The sequence below is a fragment of the Thalassophryne amazonica genome, chromosome 16 (assembly GCF_902500255.1).
Source record: "Thalassophryne amazonica chromosome 16, fThaAma1.1, whole genome shotgun sequence".
Taxonomy (NCBI): domain Eukaryota; kingdom Metazoa; phylum Chordata; class Actinopteri; order Batrachoidiformes; family Batrachoididae; genus Thalassophryne; species Thalassophryne amazonica.
Window position 1 is genome coordinate 8,153,643 of NC_047118.1, and position 24,858 is coordinate 8,178,500.

General features: G+C 39.8%; 1 protein-coding gene across 1 annotated transcript in view; it reads right to left on the reverse strand.

Moving 5' to 3' along the window:
- The window catches only part of LOC117528091 (zinc finger protein 652-like), a 52,401-nt gene extending 33,404 nt beyond the window's left edge, over positions 1 to 18,997 (reverse strand). Inside the window, exon 1 of the mRNA XM_034190623.1 lies at positions 18,764 to 18,997. The gene's annotated coding sequence lies outside the window, so the exon portion shown is untranslated. The remainder of the gene's footprint in view (positions 1 to 18,763) is intronic.
- Between the last annotated feature and the right edge of the window lie 5,861 nt (positions 18,998 to 24,858).

Sequence of the window (24,858 nt, forward strand, 5' to 3'; positions counted from 1 at the left end):
ACATATGGTTGATGATACTTTGTGTCCATGGAGCAAGTGTAGAATGTCTTTTTTGTTTTGTCAGCTCTAAGTTTTTTCTTTAAGCTATTAGCCATGTGATAAACATGAAACTGATGATTGATGTTGAATTTTGGAGTATACGCTCTTTTCATTTGTGCTCTAATACCTGCATGTCAGTCTGTCACAGTGGTTTCTACACTAATACCCTGATCAAGGAGGTGGTCTAATGATTTGCTGAATCCCAGTTTTTCCATGGCCTGGGAACTAGTTGTTTGGGTTACCATGGACGAGTTTGAAATCTACAATTTTCTGGGTAGTACTATCCATAAATGAGTAAGTACAGTATTTTGCAATGAATCCTGGACTGTCACATCTGCCATCTCCTGCCAAAGTCAATGATTGGCTTTCAGTGGTCAGCATTCTGAGATATTCTGTTTGTTCTTGTGTCCATTTTCATCAATCACAGGAATAAGCAATTTTTATTGAGATTTAAAATGTTTTTTCACAAATGAAGGGCATATTTAAGAACTGACAGAAATACTGAACTCTGTTGTAAGACAAGCCAGAGGATAGGATGCAGGCACTCACAACAATATGACCAGCAGAGACTTTAGATCTGCCCTCATCTAAAAAAGGATGTGCAGACCATGACATTTCAGGATGATTGCATAAACACTGTACTTTGTAAATAACATTACAACCTTGAATAACCTTTGTAATGCCATTTACTGGACTGTTACATTCTTTACATTTTGTGAGATTAATTAATTGTGTCAGACAAATGTACAAAAACAAATATTTGTTGTCACCTGTACATTGGGATGCATTATCATGAAGTTTAAAACTTTGGGCATCATCATCACTGTTATTGCAATCATCATTGTCATCATCAAAATTGATGTCAGGGTTGGGATACCATGACGTATCCATTGTTATGTTATGGTCTGGTGACTCAGGGACTGGACTCAGAGGGTGGATTCACTGATTCAATGAAAGAATAAGGGCTATGCAAAAGAAATGTATTTGTTAGTGTGTCATTTGAATGCTTGGCACTACTTGATGTGGGTGTAAGAGGTGTATTCTTGACTGGGGTGGATGTAAGTGGGATGATTTGTTCTCTACTGTGATAATTGGGATCATGTGTTATTTTCTTTGTATCTGCTGCCTTTGAAAAGTGGACAGATGTATCCTTCTTCAACATTATGACTCTGGCCTCACATGGATATACAAGGACTGGGTCAGTCTGGCACACTGCACGGCAGACCTGTTGAAAGAAAAATGAAATTTTGTGCATTAGAAATTCATTGAAATACAGAATTTCAATAGCAAACTACAACTGACAATAGGGTTACCATCAAGCAGCACCATTGCCATGTAATGATAAATTAAGTTCAGGTATAATGTTTACAATTATTGGGTTACTCTTTTGGTTGCTAGCTGAAAGAGACCACAGGAATTATATATTTCGTACTGCCCTGTCCATCATTAGATGTAGCACTGTATTGGATGAATAGATTATTTGGTCCACATAAATGCTTAGGAACATTATAATGCTTATTTTATCATAATCTGGAGATAAACCAGTTAGATTTGTCTCCCACAAAACTGTTTGCTTGTTTTGTGACATGGTATAGACGGTAAGGACTTGCATTTGGCTGGTAACATGGCCTTGTGATGTCATCTGTAGCACATTCTTCAGCTTGTGGCCTTTTGGTAGCAGGAGTGCTTTTTGGGGTAATCAAAGCTGTCGTCTGTAGTAGAGTAGTGAGCATCTGTAATTGAGAGATATGTGCAATATGTTCAAATTCTTATCTTCTGATATTTCATTACTTTATACCACTACTATTTCTTCTTCTTTTTTCAGTGTACTTTATTAACCATCTGGAGTACAACCTCACCTCTGTGACTTTACAGTTTTTCTTCCATTCTGACATTCTATATGTAAAAACATGAAATTTGAATATGAAAAAATGTTTTGTTTGTTTTTTAAACAGTGAAAACCACAAGCATCTTTAATGAACCATTTTTCTAAGTTAGAATGCAAATATAAATTTTAAAATTCAAAAACGTGCAAAAATGTAGCAAAAATAAAAGTTATATACATCTAATTGCATTAAAATGCATTAAAAGCAGCAGTGCTTCAGGCATTTTTTGTACAGCAATTTACATGCAATAAGATGCCACACAAATTATATTTGTGCCACTCAGATAAACAATTCCTATCCAAAGCAAGACTTTTCTAACTAGTATTGGTTGGCTTTGGGAATGGCCTGATACTTTGTCATTCCTGCTGCTGACCACTTGGAGGCATTGTTTGTCTCTGGTGGCTTTTTTTTCCCCAGAGAAGAACAATCCCACGTAGGGTCCACAAACAACCCACGTGGAATCGGTGGTTTTCATTAGTTTACGTCATGTGTTTTTCCACCAATGATAAAGGAGAATGTTTCTTTCCCCCAAGCAACAGCGGAGGAATGAGGAAAAACTTGCATGCACTCGGTTAATGCAGCGCCTCCGCAATCATATACGTGGGTTTATGATCAATTTTGGTTTGGTTTAGAGCGTGCATTTAACATTAAATCATAAAGGAACAGTCATGGTTTCTTTCCCCTTGAAACTGCTGCAATCAGAGAAGAGGAAAGAGAGCGAGAACTCCATTCACGCGTGTTGGATGAAGCGCACGAACGGAGAACCGCTCCACACACATTTACTCTAACTCAGCAAAACCGGTCAAGTGAATTTTGACGCAGATCCACATCGAACGACTCCAGAGGGTTAATCGACTGTGTTTATATCATTATATAAAACCACAAGTTTAGTATCTTACCTTTGATGTATTCCGTTTGATCAGACACTTTTCTCATCTGTCGTCATTCCTGACACTTCTGTGCATGAACTGCATGGGAACCGCGTCTGGTTTTAAGCGTAAACGCTTGGTCTTCATGCCCAACAGTTCTGCCTGCATATCCCGCAGGTAGCAGCTCGCCGTGAAGTGGTCTTCACATACTACTGAATTCCGTCCGAATGGGAAGGTTTTCAGTGTATGTGTATGACCCGTACCAAGGTTGTGTAGCCAACATTTGACTAACTCAGACTTCATTGGGTCCGTTGGTTTTGGCACGGAAAAGGAATGTTTGCCTGGGTTTTTCCCGCTTGTTGTTGCTACAACTGTACACTTTACACTCCGCCATTTTCGTCAGTACTGGTCGACCAGTCCACTTCTTCTTTTGCATTCACTGGCAGAAGGCACCCGACCAGTGCACTGCGGCCCAGACAATCACAAAAATCAACAACCGTGCATCACTACCAGGGATGGAACAGTCCATGTAGGAGGCAACATGTCACTGACCATGCCTGACAGACAGAGCAGCAACTTAGAACGCAAGCTTACTTGACAAGGATTCATTACCAGTGTAAACTGATGGGGTCACTAGTATTACTAGTGATTATTTAAATAGCTATTTTTTAAAATGCACTACAGGTAGAATTACCTTCTAAAGTTTCCACTACACCTGACCTGTATGTCTTTAAATGTGAGAGGAAACTCACGCAAACGCAGGGACAACATGCAAACTCCACACAAAGGCCATAGGTAGGAATCGATCCCATGACCTTCTCGCTGTGAGGCAACAGTATAAACCACTATTCCACTGTGCTGCCACAAACTGAACTGATCAATAATGATGTGTTTTTAAACCAACACTCGAAACCAAAACCTTGCCCACAAATGTTTCAGTGTTGTGTGCCGGAGGTGAAACCACAGCTGTCACAAAAAAAAAAAAAAAAAAAAATCCCACAACAACAAGTGGATGCTTCAAAATGAATAAGAATAAAGATGATTTTGTTTAATGGTTTGTTTTACCTCAAAGATTACACAACAAATCAGCTCATACTTTGAAAGAAATTTTTCAACACACTAAAAGTACAAGATGTAAAATATACTTGCATTCATATTAGGGGATGACTGATTCTCAGCACAGATATTCAGCATTTTTGTGGATATTGGTATCGACCATTTATAGCTGCCGATACCAATACGACAGTTTATTTTTGCAGTGCTGCATGTAGCAACACACTGGTCGTCAAGTTCTGACTTCACGCGCTGCAGCTTCACTCTGAGCTGCAGAGCACAAGTGAAAGTGCATCCCCCCCTCCCCGGTCTAAGTAAAAGAAAAAAGTTTAATCAAAATCCTTCATTAAACACATAGTTCCTCCTTTGTCTGTAGTTGCTGTTACATTAAGAAGTTAACAGTTTATTTTACAAATTAAAGGCTTCCTGCTTCGAACAGGAGAAAACACAGACGGTGTTTCAATCAAGGAGAGGAGTAAGTGTGACAGGCCAGACAGTGGGGGGGGGTGTCATTTTCTAATGAAAGTTAATAGTTTTCATGGAACGTCGTTTATAAACTGTACAAGCTGTTTACTGTCTACAAAGGATCACATGACCATTTGCAAACAGCAGACTTTAAATGCTTGTTAAAGCAGCAGAGCACCTTAAGGCTCATCTTCAGCACGCAGCCTCACTTTGTGAAACAGGAAAGTGTGTAAAAACTATGATTCAGAAAGTTTTCAATCAGGTTTTATCCTTTAAAGAGCAGGTCTATAATGAAATTAGCTAGGGCAGGTTCAGCTCTTGTTCAAATAAGGCAATTATTGAAGGGGTTATATTATATAAAAAAAGTAATGCAATCTCACTCAAAAATGTTGAAGAAAAAAAAAAGCTGTTAAGATGACAGAAACATTGCCTCATTGGATGAAAAAGCTACAGTGTCAGTGTAAATGTCAATTTACACACAGTAGCTTTTTCATCCAGTGAGGCAAAGAGCTCCATCAGACAATTTAACACAGTTTTGAAGAAGGAAGCAAATGCTATGTCCATCAAATATTAATGTGTTTTTAACAGTTATTTATAACCTACGCATAACATAACAAATGTGAAGTTTGCATTATTTAAGCTAAATTGCATCAAGTTGTGGTTCTTATAGCAGATTTTAAAAAAATTTGAAATCTTACTTTAAGTTATTCAACTTCACATAGACCAGCTGATGTCTGAGAAGTACCCATCATATGGAGAAAATGGCCCCTTACTTCAGGCACTTGTAGGGGCTATTAACCCATACCACTCTTAAAATATGAATCACTGCTTTCTGCTTTGTAACCAAGTCCCGGCCACTTGATTTGTTAAAAAGTTCAGCCTGTCAATGCTGAAGCCTGCTGTCCCACAAACTGTCACAGAAGATAGTGTGCAGACTGGAGATGTGCTGGCTGTATTTATTTATTTGTTCAACTTTGTTATTTATAGCTACATGCACTTTTTGTGTGAGGGTCATTTTGAAAGGTATGCTGCAGAACATTTAAGGAAGGTTTTGTGTTAAGAGTGCATTAGACTAAATTTTGACACTTTTTACTGCAAGCAAATATCTGTCTCCAAAGCTGGCCAATAATCAGTATCGCTCATTAAAAATCTGTATCTGTCGACTCCTGATTCATATTTACATGGGTTTCAGTGCAGAAAAACGGCCTTTGCCTACTAAAATCAGCTGTTCTACACACAAACGGCATGTCCATTAATCTTTATACAAATGTATTTTTCTCTTCCACAAACACAAATGCACATCAAGTTCGTGTCGAAACCCTTCTAACTGGGTGCTGTTGAGCATAGTGAAACCACAGCCCAGGAGCATGTGTTGCAGATACAACCACAGGAAACTGTATTTCAACTGTTCATTGCAGCTGAAACATTGCACACTTAACATAGATCAAAATATGACAATATCGCAAGTGAAAGAAGCAAGCATTAGCAACAAGACAAGAAACTGTTACTGACTTGTAGCTTTGGGGATACTTATTCATACACACTGTGTTTGGAAGACAGCTGGGTCTCCTAACATGACCTTATACTCAGACTGACGTCAGTGCAGGCAGTGCACAAGAAGTGTCCTTAGGTTAAAAAACAAAAAAACATTTCCTTTCTCATAGATGGCAAACATCCTCACCTCTGTCACTTTACTAAAGTATCATGCTTTTGCTTCTACTTTCTCGAAACAAACTGGATCACAATGTCCTTTCACCAGACCCATAAAGACTATTTTGCAGTAATTTGTACACAAGATTATTAAATTGGTGACTGAGAAACCAAGCAGTGAAAGGTTTATCAGTCTCTAGCATCATTTAAATGATCTGTGCCGCAACAGATTGAAAGTCAAGTGTAGAGCACCACAATTCTAGCAAACAAGGATAATGCTGATTATTTTGAGAAATGTATTCACACAAGAGCAGCCAAATCAATAATTTTGTTTTTTTCTTAATATGAACACATGCACTAGTCAGTGCTTCAGTCAAGATCAGGGGTCAAACTTTTTATAAATCACAAGTCATTCTTGATGCAGGTATTTGGTATGTTGTTAGCCTTAAGTACATGCCGAACTTTTACAGGGTCAAATATCTTATTTTCATCATGAAATACATGCCCAATTGTGCTTGTAAATGTAGGTAAAATTTATACTGTGCTGTCTCAATGTCCTGTTAAAGTAAATATTAGGTTTCTAGACTGTGATTTGTAGCACATATTCTCCTCTTTCTTTTTTAGTTCACTAGATCCAGATCTGATAAAAAACAAAAAAGTTACAGCTGGATTATCAAATGAAGACCCATGTTGACATTTTTCCATAATTTGAACATTGATTATTGCCTGCACCCAGTGTATGGAGTAAACTTAGCAGTTAGCAAAAGTAGTCAAATTACTTCTACAATGTCAATGTTTCTTCAACACATAGCGTATGAACATAAATCACGGGGCACTGTTTTCTAACGACTCTCACAGTTTGGTGACGTTCTTGACACAAAATTCTTGTACAGTCCATGACACTCTCCAGAGTGCAATATTTAAACATGTAATAACATAATTCAAAGTTAAAAGTTCTTTATTAATCGTCTCCTTTCAGAGAAATTTTGCTTGGTGCATGAGGGGGCTCAACTGCACAAACAATAAACAGAACCAACATTACAACATTCTCAGTTTTTGTGATTACTAGAGGTGTTCCAACATTACACAGCCCCCAAAACTGAAGTATTAGTTCACATCATACAAATATAAAAGCTTTAAAGCTTTCAAAAGTCACTTAAAGGAGTGGCTTAAATTAAATAAAAAATGTCAGCATTATGAACTCAATTGTAGAAATTAAGAAGAATTGTAGCTGTGCAATGCACTACAGCACTTTATAAGTTATTATTCTTAAAGCTATGGCTTTTAAAATATATAAATGTATGAAATTAGACTTGCAATTTTAATCAACGTATTCCAGTTGAATTGTACATGTAGTAGTAGTTTTTTTTTTTTTACTGTGTGCCCTCCTTTGACTGAGTTTGTGTAAGATAACCTTCATGCTCAGATCACGTCAGTGTCCTCTTGTTTCCTGTCTTTTGTCCAGCCTGTGTCTTGTTGTTGTAGTAGTTAGTGACCCCTATGTAATGTAGTCTGTTGTTGTGTAAGCTCCTATGATGTTTGTGGGTTTTTACTGTACATTATTTATTTTTTATAGTCTGTCAGGGACTACAGATGGAAATTAGCCCATGGCTATAATCTGACATATTTACACTTTATGTGTTCATTAATGTGTGTTGTCCCTTTTAAATAAATAAATGAAATGAAATATAGGGATCGGAACATGTAACCTGTACAGTCTTGTTTCATATTTTGTATGGCACCCTCTTTTTGTATTTATCCCCATTTCTTTTGCTTGATATAGCTTGTTGAATAAGCTAGGCAGGGAAAGATATGATCTGACTTGTGTTTTTAATGCCCGATAATGGCACTATACTGAGATATATATCTTACAGGAATGATCCAGACACTACTAAATAAATAACAGAATGATGCAGACAATAGAAAATCAATAGTAACACTAGATGTGGTTATGGGATTAACTAAAACTTCAACGGGTAAACAGAGAAAATGCTGATTGCTGGCTGCTAGCTCTAAGCTTCACTAATCGACCCAGAATTTTGATAAAGCTGAGGCAGAGATTGGTTCCATTACTAATAAAATTCATCTAAAAGGACAGGAAGCATAGTACCATACTATGCCAGTATGCTAGCCATACGAAGGGAGAGCAAATGCATCTTAAGTCTGGACTTGAACGTTTCTACAGAATTAGACAGTTTTATCTCCATAGGGAGATCATTCCACAAAACGTGCATGATAAGAGAAAGTTCTGTGGCCCACAGACTTTTTATTCACCCTAAGGACATAAAGTCGTCCTGTTCCCTGAGAAGCCAGAGCCCAGGCCGGTACATAGGGTTTAATTAGGTCAGCTCAGTAGGGAGGTGTTAGTCCATGAATAATTTTATATACTAAGAACAGAAGTTTAAAATCCGACCTCACAGAGAAAGAAAGGCAGTGAAGAGATGCCAAAATGGGTGTAATGTGGTCGACCTTTCTGTTCTCTGTCAAGAGTCTGGCAGCAGCATTCTGAACTATTTGGAGACCCCTAATGCTGGTATGCGGTAAACCAGAAAATAGACTGTTGCAGTAGTCCAGCCTAGAAGAGACAAATGCATGGATCAGGGTCTCAGCATCAGCCATAGACAGGATGGGATGAATCTTCATTATATTTTGCAGGTGAAAGAAAGCAGTCCTTGTAATATCTCTAATGTGTAGGTCAAAAAGACAACGTGGGATCCAAAAATCATCACCCCAAGGTTCCTCACTCTGTCAGTGTGATGTATTACACACAAGCTTACAGCAAGCATTAGCTAGTCAAACTGATGCCGATGTTTCGCAGGACCAAGAACCATCATTTCGGTTTTGTCTGAGTATAAAAGTAAGAAACTGCTGGACATCCAGCTTTTCACTGACGGAAGGCAATCCTCTAAAGATTTTATGTGTATGAGATTGCCAGCAGTTATCGACATGTGCAACTGAGTATCATCAGCATAACAATGAAAGGTAATCCCAAAACGCTGCAATATGTGCTCAAGCGGTGCGATAGAAAAGCAAGAAAAGCAGGGGGCCTAAGACGGACCTGTCGAACCTCATATTTCATGTCACTAAGGTTAGAGGTAGTGTTGTTGTTCAAGACAATGAAAACAACTGGTTAGGTATGTCAAATCATGCAAGGACATTCCCAGTAATCCCAAAATGATTCGCCAGCCTATCAAGTAGAATACGGTGATTCACCATATAAAATGCAGCACTAAGATCTAACAGCTCCAGAACCGTAGTGGTGTCCGAATCCATTGCAAGCAGAAGATCATTTGCCACTTTAGTGAGAGCTGTCTCTGTGGAATGACGTGTTCCTTGGTAAAGAAAACTTCTCAACATCTACCAAAGTCAAAAACACTCTGGAGGAGGTAGACGTATCATTGTCAAAGTCTACAATCACAAGATGCCATGATAAATACAGGGGGTTTATAACAAGGTGCAAAGCACTGGTAAGACTAGTAAGACTAGAGTCTTATCAGAAAACTTTTATTATTAACAAATTAGAAATCTGAAGAAATTTTTATACAACTCCTTAGTTATGCATAATGTGGTGCTGCTAAACTGAGTTCAGACTCAGAGATGGTAGAACAGCAGCTGCTAGCTGTTGTGAAGGACCAGGGGCCTCATGTACAAAGGTTGCATACGCACAGAAACGTGGCGTACGTATGTCTCGATGGTCACATTCAGATGTATCAAAAGTGAAATGACTGTGGAAATGTATAATGTGCCACGCAAAAAATCTTGGCTGGCATGTTTCAACAGCTATTGTTCCACTGCCAAAACGTAGAGGTGATGCTGGGAAACTGTTAATAGTGTGAAAACAAGTCATCACCACAGTGTTATGCACACCAGAGATACGCTTCTGAACAATTAACACACCTACACGTTTGCAATTATAAGGGTGGAAATAAAAGCATGTGCAAAGTGATGAGGAAAGCGGCATCAACAACGGCTGTGCTAGCACTGTTAGAGGACCTCGCAAATGGTGCAATCCAATGTGAGAGTGTATTCATTAGGGGTGCCGGGAGAAGAAGAAGAAAAAAAAAAAAAAAAAAAAAATCAGTTCACGTCCGAATCGCGATTCTTATTTATTAAGATTCTGAATCGATCTAAAATGTCCAGGAATCGATTTTTAAAAAGCATTTTTTTAAACATTTTCTTACTTACTCGCTGCAAACATTTGTGAGCTGCAGCTTAGCATGGCAGACGAAGAGCTAATTCAGTCAGCACCATCTTTGCTGAAGGCAAATGTTTGGGCGCATTTTGGATTTTATTATTTGCTGCGTAAGAAGGAGCTTGACATGATTTATGCAGTGTGCAAAATCTGCAAAATGAAAGTCGAGTACTTTGGGAACACTTCAAATCCACAAGCCCACATGCTACGCCATCACCCGGAGTTAAAAGAAATGGAGCAGCGGTATCTCCCGACTACTGACCAGCGCTTCGCTAAACTGCCAGCCAACTCTGAACGAGCAAAGCAGGTAAGTAATTTTACATCTTTAGAATCATTTGATTAACCTTGTAGAGCTGCATTTTCTTAAACATAAACTTTTTTTAAGTAATATAACTATTTCTCAGAGCTCTTTCAATCGAAAATCGATTCTGAATCAAATCATCACCCCAAGAATCGAATTGAATCGTGAGTTGTTGTAAGATTCACATCTCTAGTATTCATGGAATGCGAGGATTTACTTGCAATTGAGGATAACTGGCTCATAAGCCCATTTTGATTGCCAAGGCCAGTGTTACTGGAGTTGTGCGCAGAACTGCGGCCATCCCGGAGCGCAATATGGTGAGGAGCCAGGAGTCGTCTGTGCCTACACAGGTGCCAACCACAGTGGGCTTCCTAGCAACAGGGGCATTCCTGGCCGATTGGTCAGGAGTGTGCCAGCCAACCTTGAGCCGAGCCATGCCAGCTCTGTGGTATTCTGTGACATTGAATACCCCAATTATGTTTTGATTATTTTACTGATATTTTATTCAGAGATATTTTAAAACATTAGAAAAAACATTTCTTTACCATTCATTTTTATCATTGAAGATCAAAAGTCTGGGTGTGGGACAAGCACAAAACGGCAATATTTGCATATAATGATGCTGAAAAAAGGTGAAACAGTCATCACAGACTACTAGAACCAATTTCTAGTAAAGATAACTATAAAAGTGTGAAATTTCCCCTTTTTTCTCTTTTTCATACAATATGATCAAAGGACATAATAAGTGCCCATAGTCTAAGAATCATCCATATATATACACATATATATATACACACGAGGTCTGTCAATAAAGTAACGGTCCTTTTAATTTTTTTCAAAAACTATATGGATTTCATTCATATGTTTTTACGTCAGACATGCTTGAACCCTTGTGCGCATGCGTGAGTTTTTCCACGCCTGTCAGTGACGTCATTCGCCTGTGAGCACACCTTGTGGAAGGAGTGGTCCCGCCCCCTCGTCGGATTTTCATTGTCTGGAAATGGCGGAATGATTTGGACTTTTTTTTCCATCAGAATTTTTTCAGAAGCTGTTAGAGACTGGCACCTGGAAACCATTTGAAAAATTTATCTGGCTTTCGGTGAAAATTTTACGGGCTTCACAGAGAAGAAGGACTGTTACTACAGCTTTAAGGATGGCTTTAAGGATGCTCGGTGCGCCGCGCTCCGTGCTGCGACGACGAGGCGGAAATTTCAGGCAGTCTGCCGGAAAATGGCTGATGTCCAGCTCTTGTGATAACCAGAGAAAGTGCACACGACGTCTCATATCCACAGAGCCATCAGCTTAGAAATGATCTGGTGTTTTCTGCCTCGTCGTTGCAGCTCGGAGCGTGGCGCACCGAGCGTCCTTAAAGCCGTCCTTAAAGCTGTAGTAACAGTCCTTATTCTCTGTGAAGCCCGTAAAATTTTCACCGAAAGCCAGACAAATTTTTCAAATGGTTTCCAGGTGCCAGTCTCTAACAGCTTCTGAAAAAATTCTGATGGAAAAAAAGTCCAAATCATTATGCCATTTCCAGTCAATGAAAATCCGACGAGGGGGCGGGACCACTCCTTCCACAAGGCATGTTCACAGGCAAATGACATCACCGACAGGCGTGGAAAAACTCATGCATGCGCACGAGGGTTCAAGCTTGTCTGACGTAAAAACATATGAATGAAATCCATATAGTTTTTGAAAAAAATAAAAAGGACCGTTACTTTATTGACAGACCTCATATATATATATATATATATATATATATATATATATTATCTTATATATATATTATATATTATATATTATTATATTATCTTAATAAATAAGAATATATATATAAAAACCCTAATTGTCTTGTTTGAACAAGAGCTAAATCTGGACTGATTTGATTGTCAAATCAGAATCAAATTTATTGCCAAGTAAGTTTTCACATACAAGTAATTTGATCAGGTGTCATTGGTGCATAAACAATAATAAAAAGAAAATGAAAAAAATAATTCTGGAAGGAGTAAATCTGCTCCTTTAAAGATGAATCCTGGATGAAAAACTTTCTGAATCAGTTTTTCATACTTTATTGTTTTACTGAGGCTGTGTGGTGAAGATGATCATTTATTAAAAATGTTTCACTGCTTTTTTACATCTAATAACACTTTTTTCTGTCTGTCTGTCTGTCTGTGTGAGGGAACGAGAGACTCTTCACTCTCACACCGTATTTGAGCAAACTTTGAAAACATGAAGGCTTTCAACTGTAAAATAAAGCCTTTAAATGAATTTCTGGAGCTATACAAGCAGAAGGAGCTCGTTTTATCAGAAGACTTTGACGGAGTTTTTTTTCCGCTGCAGCGCTGCTCGGCTCTCTGTCTGTGGGGGAGGGGGGAGAGGCCAGTTCAGCAGAAACAGCCTGGTTGGATTTTAGAAAAACTACCTGATAGCAGGACAGAATGTGACGGCGCTGTCAGAACACTGTGGTGCAGTGCCGTTGGTCCATTGTCTGGGGAGAACCCTGTGTTATCATGTTTTCCGATTGTCCGCTGCGTGGAGAGTGGCAGGAAAAACCGAAGACGCTTTCTTGCGAGGTGTGAGAAGAATTTGAACGTTTTAAACCAAAAAAAAAAAAAAAGCCACTTGTCCGGTCGGACAACGATTTAGAGCTTGTCCTATCACATTTTACACTTGTCAAGGACAATCAGACAAGCGTTAATGTTGATGGTAGCACATGGAAAGGGAGGAGCTTGGTACATCTGCATGTGGGCTCAATTTCATGTTCAGTGGGATGTACAAACAGAACGTGGCTCGATCCATGCGTACGCACTCTTTGATACAGCTGGATATTTTTGTGCTTACGCCAGTGTCTGGGTTTTAGCATATGCCATGTTTCAGTAGGAAATCCATTAAAGTCTTTGTACACGAGGCACCTGGTCTGTCCTTTCTGAGCATTTTATTACAAACATCTAATAATACTGCTTACTGTGCAGTTAACTGTCCAAGGAGATTGCGTAAGAAGCCTGCGCTCGAGTGAAACCTTTGTGTTATTTAATTTTGTATTTTAGCAGCTATCAGTACCTTCATGCCGTTGGTTCCAGTTGTTAATCCATGGTTACTGAGGAAATAAGTCGGTCATAATTTTTAACAACCACATCCATGTAAACAGTTACAAAACCATAGCCATGTCCTCAAAAATGCACTTTTATAAAAATCACCCACACCAAATTTATGTTGATAGCATGTTTGGTAACTGAGATATGGGCAATTTGGGCATGTTCAGGTTTCATTCATCCCACTCAGGTCGCACAAGGTCTCACTTACACTCTACCTTTCTACTCATTTATGGGTTGGGTGGGATGTCAACAAGAGTTAAGTACAGACAATGTGGCAACACCCACAACAGAATTTTTTTTATAGCCTCAACACAGCTCTTGCTGGTCTCTATAGAACCTATGGTTGATGTCAAAGAAAGGTTGTCCAGTATATATATATACAGTCTATGCATATTGTCAAAGCAACAAAGGAGCTTTGCAAGGCAAAGAAATTAAATATTCTTCAGTAATCATTCACCTGACCTCAACTCAATATAGCAAGTTTTTACTTGAAGATGAAATTTAAAAAAGAAAGACCAAAAAATTCTGAGGGAGTTTTTCTGTACCATTGCCTGTCACCAATGTGTTTGCACATTACGTAGATCTTACTCGTGTATAGCAGAATTTGATGGAAAAACACTTCTGGGGAAATCCCACTCTAAATGTTAGCCTGGTGATCCAAACACATGGCTCTCTGCTCTTATAATCAATAGTGTTTACACAAAAACACATTCTAGTGTTCAACACTGACATGGACAATTGGAAATGAGTGCATAGTTTACACATATAAGGACACAGACAAACAAGCCTGAACATTCACAGAATTAAGCAATGAGAAACCAGTGGTTGAGAGTGACATGAGTCATGGGAAAATACTGGGAACAAAGCAACATGTGTTTGTATTGATAATTTCATCAAAGGTATGTCTTCTATCCCCAATTTTAAACACACGTTGTATCCATTCAATTCAGCATGTTCAGAAGCATTCAAAACATTCCTCAAACATGTATAAGTTGCCATTTCCCCTCACACCTACACGTCTTAAATATAATTTTGTAAAAACAACAACAAAACCCAGACATTTTAATGAATAATCAATGGCAACAAATTTCTTAAATATAATTTTGCAAAAACAACAGCAGCAACAACAAAAACACTTTGTAATGACTGATCAATAGCACTATGGTGGGTGGAAGCCTCCAAGATCCAAGAAGCACGTGTAGTGTGTGACTTAATATAATATGCACACAGTACGTTAACATGATTGTTTTTAGCATACAGATGTCGCCAAATATATTCTCAAATTTAAAATAATTTAGGGGGAAAAAAAACATTTCTGCTGGGCTTTCGCCGCTTACAGTTAGGCTGAATAAAGCCAGACTCAAGCTCAAATATGCATAGATTTGTTCAAATCCCAAATTGCCAGTTTTCAGGTCACAGCTGCATTACTCTTGGAATTTTGTATGGAACGGGAAGGCTTTTCAGTCCCCTATCATACCTCAGCTTGGTGAAGTATCTTTACCGATCTTCTGCGTCCAAGGCCTTCACACACATTGGCACACGGGACATAATTTTGGACATTATCACAACAATTATTGATGGTGTTGCTCTTCAAATGCTAACCACAAAGTACGCCTTGCCCGTTCTATTGACGGCCAAGGTGGTGTGCATGACATCCCTTTCGGGATTCCCAAATTTTCCTGTGGCACTTTGAGATAACTTATGCAATCATTTGGCACTATATATATATATATATATATATACATATATATATATTAAATCTGTCTTCTGTTCAAATGGGTTTTCTAGACAGTACATCACAACTGACTTCCTTGTTGTCCTAAAGTAATTTCTCTCCTGAATCTTGTTAGACTTGATGACCTAGAGGCATGCATGACTAAAAAGCAAATATTAAGTACAATTAAATAGCAAAAAGGGGTCATGCCAAGCTTTAAAACATTTACCTATGCACATTTTATCAGTTTTGGAAGTTTAAATCAAAGAGATTGTCACATTTCTGTACGTTCACGAGCTGCACACAGACATACACCTATCTTCCGGTACATGATGACTGTTATCCTTTCTGAGAATTGGACAGCAGCTCAAAGTGCATTAAGACCACAGGGGAAGGGCGTACTCCACACTGACAGAAAGTCAACTCACATGGCTGCTTTAGACACAAAGCCTAACAGATTATCCTGCCTTTAGATGACATGAATATGAACAGCATGAGAAGCCTGCCTGAACATGCAATGAGCTGGTTCCTTAAGCAAATGTTTGGTGAGAGTTCTATAAATAATGTTTTGATGGCATGAAACAATTATCACTGACATTACAATATCCCTGGCAATACAAAATTATTCTGCCTTTCACAATAATAGTCCCAGCATGCTAATTTACTGATAAAGACCTGAAATTTCAGGGGGAGGGGGAATTGCACAAGTGCAAATAAACACCCAGTGTGGTTATGTAACCCATATTGAGTATATGGCTTCCACTTGCTTATTATCACAGATGAGTCATGTCACAGTTTCATTCAGTGAAATAACACAAATCCTTTGATGTGTGAATTAAGGTGAGAAAAAACTCAATATCACAATCATCTTGCAGGATCAGGAGGTTAAACCTTTGGAATGATCATTTGTGACTAACTTTTTCCAATCTGGACAGCTTTCAATAAAAAAAAAATTTACAGGATACACACACACACAAAAAAAAAAAAAAAAAAAAAAAAAAACGGGGAATAAAACTAGCGTTGGTGTAATGAAGCTGCTTCTGGTAGTACATTTCAATCATTCAGAGCATTGCTAATGCTTAGAAAAACGTGCCGAGAATAGAATCTTATTTAATAATTGATTTTGTAACCTTCCCCAATCACACTTCAGAAGGACAAATCAACCACACACTCATTTCACACAGCGTATCGCATAAAAAACCACAAAGTCACTCCTGTATCAAATAAACGTTACTACTGTGGTTTAAGATTTGAATGACACAAAACAGGAACTTTACTGCAAAGCCACGAGACAAGTAAACAGAGTGCAAATTCTAGCAGCTGCTTCTTTGAACTGTAACAGTCTTCCAAATGAGACCTCTGAAGTAGGCATAAAGCCTTACATGTACACTTTTTTCCCCCTTTTGTTTTTAATGCAGCTGTGTGCCTCAAACATACAGGCCCTCTCAACGCTGGACTTTAATCAGCTTTCCTTTGCGCAGCGCTGAGGACCATGTGGGACTGCACATTCCTCACTCAGTCCAAACTCATAAGACCATACCAGTTACTGAGCACTGCAGGGTGCACCATGCCTCTGCAAGCATTTCACCTTTAAACCTTCAATCAGGTAACAGAGCAGTAAGCGATGTTTTAGCCCAGTACAATGCATCCAAAGCATCATAGAAGGAAAGTCACTCTCCCGGACTATCAGACCAGGCATAGGATTAATAGAGCCAATGATAATGTGTGCAGCAGGTAGCACAGTGGAATAAGAAGCTGGGCAACCAATATGTAGACCTGGGATAGAGTGCGGATCAGGGACACTTCATCTGCACAGTGTCAGTCCACCCATCTGTAAATGACTATCAGCCTGGGCTGGGGAATTAATGTAGCAGTAGACTTCGGTACACTTCACACTACGGAAACTGGGGATAAGCACCCACATCGTTCTACATAGGGAATAGTGAGTCAGTCTGCAAAATTTCCATTAGTAACTCAAAAAACTACTGCATATTCAGTTCTAAAATTCTGAGATGGAATAACCACAAGCAGCAAACTTCTTATTTTGGGGCATAATTGTTATCTTGTTAGAGGAACAACGATTACTGGACAAAATAAAGAGACAGGCCTAACACACTGCTTGTGAAGCCTTTTTGTAGCATCCTGGTGGCTGCTAATGTCACTGCTGGTTGCCTTCCGAAGCTTCTAATTGGTGTTTTACCATTACCCTCAATGCAATGTGGCATTCACTACAGAACAAGCATACAGAATCCTTGGAAGAGTTGTAGTTTGGCACTATTCTCATCACTACAAGTTGTGTCTCCTTGCCCTGAGTGTTTGAGCAAAAATGCAATGAGCAACACTTGTTGACAGTTCTCCAAGCGTTGGCGATAGGGTAGACATTTGTTACAGCTCTTGCCATATTAGCACTGAAAATGTGAATTCACATATCAGTAGAGAGACACAATAAACCAGACTTATTCCAAAGATTTTGCATGCATGCACCGTAGGGTGGATGCAACACTGTATTAAGGGTAATGACAAGATAACTAATATACTTGTCAAAACTGTCAGTACACAGTTCACTGACACTGTTGTAGAGTTTAAATTTTTTTTTTTTTAAAGTTGTAGATAACATGGCTAACACATTTACTGTTTACCAGACAAAATAATGCAATAAACAGCATAAAATATATATGAAGGCTAATCTGTGGTTAAAATAAGGTTAGTGCTTTTGGAAATAAAATTAACTAGATATGAAGCAGCAAGTCACTTCTGGAGCATATGAAAACAAAGCTTTTCAGGAACATGAATAGATTCTTTAAGTTGGAGGGTTTACGAAGTAAAGAAAGGGTTAAACAAAAGAGCAACACTGGAACATTATAGAGCAGTAACACTGTTTAGGCCTGACCAACCAAAGCTACTTAGCAAGCTAGCAGCACTTACAGGTAATAACCTGCGTACACATGACATGCTAACGTGGCTAAATTAGCAAAAGGTGCAGCCGCTGAAGCATATTTTAGCCCAATTAAGGCTAGAACACCCCTCTAACAATCATACCAGCCAGTAATTGCTGTAGTAGAAAAAGATTCACGTTACCAAGTTGCATTAACGAACGAAAGAAACGGCACTCAGAAGAAAAAAACAAAAACAAAAAAGAAAGCGGAGCTAGTTAGCATGACGCTAGCAAGAACGTCAAATATTCAGCGTTAACGCTGCAATTAAAAACAGTTCACTTTCGTAGGACTGACAGTCACCGGGCGAACATGAACCTAAATTAAAAGCCTGTGTCATGCTTTTTTAACACTGTTTATTCCGTGCAAAAACATATATATATATATTTTAAAAAGCGCCGCTTTCCTAATAAAGCAGACCGCCGTGAGGACAAACCCACTCAACTCGACACAACAAAGTCACTGCTAACGGAGAAGCTCCGACCTGCTTCTGCTTCTCCGCGGATAACTGCTGTCATTTCAGTTTAAGTGCAGAAATGGAGTTAGAAAGCAGCGTTCTTCAGCCTCACCTCCGTCCGGCGCGACCTCCTCCTCGCAATCAGAGTTGCACAGATTCAGGGGCTGCACGCGCGCGGAGGTACATTTGGCAAAAGGCGGTAACAGCAGCTTTTGGAATCAAAGACAAATTATTACTATTATTATGAAGTTGTCATATGCTGATGCGCGCCGAGGACTGGGATCTCTGCAAACCAGTACCCAGTCCAGCTACGTGGCCCATCCGAGCTGTCGCGCGTACTCCGCCGTCCCGCGCTCATCCCAAGTACTGAGGCCGCTGTCTGGACGTGCAGGCGCGCGCCTGCGTGTCTCTGTCTGCTGCACCGCCCCCCAAAAAACAGAAAGTACACAGCACGTGCACACTACAAAACTCCGAGGACTGTGTTATGACCTCTAGAAAAAAAGTGGAATTTATTTGTCCATTCAAAAATAAATAAATAAATAAAATCACAAATTAATAATAATTTTATGCACTTTCTTCTTCTTTTTTTTTTTTTGCATTTGCATTTGCTGTAAATCTCAGCAGAGGTTCTTACCTCTGGGTCCTCAGCCTTTGAGGTCCAGAGATGTCTGGTAAGAGCTTATGGACTTATGATGTTCCTGAATGGTGGTGTTTGGTCCACTGATACCTCTGGAAGAGAACTAACATCGACGTCTTCATCCAGGATCGATCCAGAGATTAGATTAGATAGAACTTTATTGATCCCTTGGGAAGACTCCCTCAGGGAAACTGAGCTTCCAGCAGCACACACGGTAAGAAGCACACAGAGTATCAAAAGTGAAAGTAAAGAACAGTTTGCAAATATAAATATAAATACACAGATGCCTGCCCATAGGTTTGTTTAACATGAGGACGTCACTGCATGTCAACACACACACACAGACCTTGACAGAACCTTAGCCTGGTCCAGTGGCTGGGAAATCGCAGTCAATTGGGGTCTGAGGACCTGCTGCAGCCTTTGTCCACCTTCACATTCAATGGGTTACAAGTCATCAGCTTCTCGACTGTTGAGGACTTCTTGTTTCACCAGAGCCGTTAGCCATCTCATGTTTAGGGTTCCTGTTGGGCCTTCATGATTACAGTAGTGCCCCCCCGATCAGTTACCCAGGTTTCACGACACAGACAAGAGGTTGGATTTTGACACTCAATGGGGTGTATTAAGTGCGTATTTGAGGTAAAGGTAGCTATGACGTCTTATATAAAAGTCAAGTGTTTGTCGGTTTTAAAGGTCACAAGACTGGAACGACTGGGCATCCAAAAAAGGTTACTGGTTTTAAGGTATAAATAAACTGCAGCATTCAGAGTGCATACCTGCTTCACTGATTGTTGCTTTACCTGAATATGGCAAAGGTCCCGCCTTCACTATTTTATGAAATAACAACACTGCCACCTGACACCCCCCCCCCCCCCCCCCCAAAAAAAAATGTCATCAACCATTTGGGGAGGTGATGGTCTAGTGGTTAAGTGTTGGGCTTGAGACCAGAGGATCCTCGGTTCAAACCCCTGCCTGATCGGAAGATCACTAAGGGCCCTTGGGCAAGGTCCTTAATCCCCAAGTTGCTCCTGGTGTGTAGTGAGCGCCTTGTACGTATTGCAGAACCCTGACATCGGTGTGTGAATGTGTTTGTGTGAATGGGTGAATGTGAGGTAATTGTAAAGCACTTTGAGCATCTGATGCAGATGGAAAAGCGCTATATAAATGCAGTCCATTTAACCATATCGCTTGCTACCTGCTACTCAAACTGTTGAGTCAGTAACTTAACACAATTGTTATAACTTTCATCGAAAACAACCATTCTGTTAGTGCAAAAATGGACAAGTTGACATTTTGTTTTAGGTGGCAAATGAAGATGACGCTGTCAACGATCCCACTGAGGTCCTTAACAGCCTTGAGCCCCTTTGACTGCCCCCACGCAAGTTGACCTTCAAGATCAGACTTGGATCACTCCCCCACACCTCCACAATCATCCATGAAAGACAAACAGGAGGATGATGAACTATATCCTGGAGGCCACTACTCTTGATGGCAAATATGACAAAGAAACAGCCTTAATTCCAAAGATTCCACTGGTCCCCTCTTCCATTGGCTTTCAAGATCTCAAGGCTGCAGTTCCCACTAAGAGCAAGCTTTGCAATATCCATCAAGACACAGGGTTAGAACCTCAAGGTCATGAGGATGAGAATTTCAAGGAATATGTCTTGAACCATGGCCAGTTTGCAAGTGGGAAATCCAACTCTTCATGTACTTGCAGTAATAGAAGAAGAAATTCATCCTAAGGTTCTGCAAAATAAACCAGTGAAATATCTTACATGCACTTACTGGCTTATTTATTTTCCACTAAAGTGAATCTCGGTATCTACCTAGCTGACCTAATTAACCCCTACGTACCGGCACGGGCACTGCGTTTTCAGGGTGCAGGACTACTTTGTGTCTCTAGGGTGAATAAAAAGTCTGCAGGTCATAGAGCTTTCTCTTATCGTGCCCCTATTCTGTGGAATGATCTCCCTGCGTCCATAAAACAGATTCTGTAGCGACTTTCAAGTCCAGACTCAAAGACACACTTGTTTTCCCTTTCATATGGCTAACATATGTAACGGAGGCCAGCAGGTGTCGCTGTGCATATGTAGTTAGTAAACCTCACTCCCAGCAGCTCCAAAGGATTCTCTGGTCACAAGGCCAGAGCCCTGGGGTTTTGCCTTCAAATTCAAATTTATTAATTTATGTGGCGCCAGTTCACAAGATCATCTCAAGGTGCATCACACAACATAATAAAAACAAAAAACTGAATAAAAAAATTAAAAACACAATAAAAAGACAAAACCATAAAAGAATACAAGAATAAAAACACATCATAACACTAATGATAAAACAAGGAAAACGTGATTTAAAAGTCTCCACAGTATCCGACTGCCGTATGTGTGCCGGGAGATCGTTCCACAGAACTGGGACATGGTAGGAGAAAGCTCTGTGACCGGCAGACTTTTTATTCACCCTGGGAACACATAAAAGTCCTGCACCCTGCAAACGCAGGGCCCGAGCTCAAGGGCGTAGGTTTGGTCTCAGCTTTGGTAGGGACAATACCACCCCCCCCACCCGGCCCCCCTGCTCACCACCATCACCCCCTAACCCACTCATACCATTAGACGCACAAGTACAGCATAATACATAACATATGACGACATAATGCTGAATAATTTAACACTTTATTTACAATATTAAGTGTGTAGGCAAACAAACAAATAGCTTAAATAACAAAATTGCACCCAAAATCACGAATCTATTCTATAGGCCTACACCTGAGAGAACAAGACAACAAAAAAAAAATACTTGTGGAGCTAACAAAAAAAAAAAAAGTTTTTGCAACCAAGATGTATAATCTATTCTCTTCATCAATAATGCAGTTGTAGGTATCTGGCAACCTAATTTGCCAAAAAAAAAAGGGGGGGATTTCCAATTATATATATGGTGTATTACGGTAAACGTAAGCCTGTGATGTCATAACGCAGAGGAAAAACACGGAAGTTTCACACTAGTGCGCCGCTGATTCTCATTACCGTAAGTTCTCATGTAAGCCCTCACTCTGAAAAATTTCAACACTGACAGCAAGCCAAGAACCCGTGCTTTCCAACAGTGTGCTATATGTTACATATATTACAGTAAAGTGCGTTCGGTGACTTTTGAAACGAGGGAAAAGTATGAAAAAGAGCGCAAAAGTGACAGAAAAGTACATAGACAGACAGCAAACATAAAAGTATTTTTTAAGGAAAAGGCAGGATGTTTGTGTCATTTGTGAAGTTGTGCGTGCGTGTTTGTGTGGGTGTGCAGTTTATTTTAAGTGTGGCGCACAGCATTGTTCGCAACCCCTCCCCCCCGCCCTTCTTGTTTTTCTGCACCGGAGCAGTGTTGCCAGATATGAAATATGAAACTATCGTACCAAAACCTCAAAAGTATCGTATTTTGGGAGAAATTATCGTACACAAACAAAACGCATACAACGTAGCTATTTTAGCGTTTTTTGTTTTTTTTAATTTACAAAGAATTTTATGTCACATTTTTAAACAGTAATTATATTAATGGGGAAACTATGGCACAAAAAGAACGCAAATGCACAAGCAAGACTGTGAAGTAACACAAACGTATTAATTACCAGACTAGAAAGAGTCGAATTCAACCTCGAGGTCGCTGTCGTCATCCGATGCCGTGGACACTTGTGCAGATTTTGTTGAACACAGAAAAAATGTTGACACCTCCATAAGGAACTTGAACTTTTTTTTTATTTTTCTTGTATATCTCTTTGCTCTTGTGTTTTGTTCGTTTGTTATTGCATTTGTTGAAATACAGTTTCGAAAAAAAAAAAAAAAAAAAAGATGTTGGTTGGGGAATCTTCCTGTCCTGTCCTGCAGAGATTGGATGGGAACTCATTACTTTGTATGGGGGAGGGGGCGGGGCTTTCAAATGACTGTCCCGGCAGCCCAAAGCCTGCAGCAGCCCTGTGTGTGTTGTGTCTTTGATGCCGTCTGAGTGCAACGCCTGCAAAATGATTCTTGGGTGTCAGAGAGAGATGCGTGTTTGGGCAACCAACTGAAATTATCGTACATATTGGGTTTTTTCCCATTATAGATCGTACATCGTACAGATGGCAAAACTATCGTACAAATACGATAATTATCGTACATCTGGCAACACTGCACCGGAGCCACCCATCCTCTGCGCTCCGGGACCTCCCACTTTACAAATGAAGCGCTGCCTGCCACGAGATGCACTTTGTTTACGTCCGTGTGAGAAGAACGTGAGCCAATGAAATTGCAACATGGGTAACCCTGTCACTCTGGCACGTCGAAAACACAAAACGTGACGACTAAAATTATAGTATCGAGTTCGCGAAAAAATAGTGAATGATTTTGTTATATAAACAAAAATGCTAAATATTGGTAGGGACTATTTTGCCATCCCAAAATATTGGTTGTGACTTGTCCCTATGGTCCATATGCAAACCTACGCCCCTGCCCGAGCTGGTACATAGGGGCTTACCAGGTCAGCCAGATAAGGAGGTACAAGTCCATGAACAATTTTATAAACTAATAACAGTACCTTAAAATCTGATCTTGCAGCGACTGGAAGCCAGTGCAGGGACGCCAAAACGGGCATAATGTGGTCAAACTTTCTGCTTTGTGTCAAAAGTCTGGCAGCAGCATTTTGAACCAGTTGAAGACCCCTAATCCTGGACTGTGGTAAACCAGAAAATAGAGCATTACAATAGTCCAATCTAGAAGAGACAAATGCATGAATCAAAGTCTCAGCATCAGTCATAGACAGGATGGGACGAATCTTCGCTATATTTCGCAAATGCATGAAAGCAGTCCTCGTAATGTCTCTAATGTGGAGGTCAAAAGACAACATAGGATCAAAAATTACCCCAAGATTCCTCACTTTATCCATATAATGTATAACACACGAACCTAAGATAAGTGCTAGCTGATCAAATTGATGCCGATACCTCGCTGGACCAAGAACCATTATTTCAGTCTTATCAGACTTTAAAAGTAGGAAGTTACTAGACATCCAACTTCTCACTGATGCAAGGCAATCTTCAAAAGATTTTATGTGAATGAGATTACCAGCAGTTATTGGCATGTACAACTGGGTGCATTCAGCATAGCAATGAAAGGGAATCCCAAAATGCCACAGTATATTCCGAAAGGGTGTTACATAAAGGGAAAAAAGCAGGGGGCCTAAAACGGATCCCTGCGGAACCCCAAACTTCATGTCACTCCGATCAGAGGAAGTGCCATTGCACAACACACAGTAAGAACGAAAGGACAGGTATGACATCACCCATGCAAGGGCAGTTCCAGTAATCCCAAAATGATTCTCCAACCTATCGAGTAAAACATGATGATCCACAGTATCAAACGCAGCACTAAGATCCAAAAGCATCAAGACTGTAGTGGTATCCGAGTCCATTGCTCGCAAAAGGTCATTCACAGCTTTAGTAAGTGCTGTCTCTGTGGAGTGATATTTCCTAATAGCAGACTACAATGGCTCAAAAGGATTATGCCTTCTGGTTAGAGTCCAACTCCCATGCCGAGGATCGTGAGTTTGTGTCC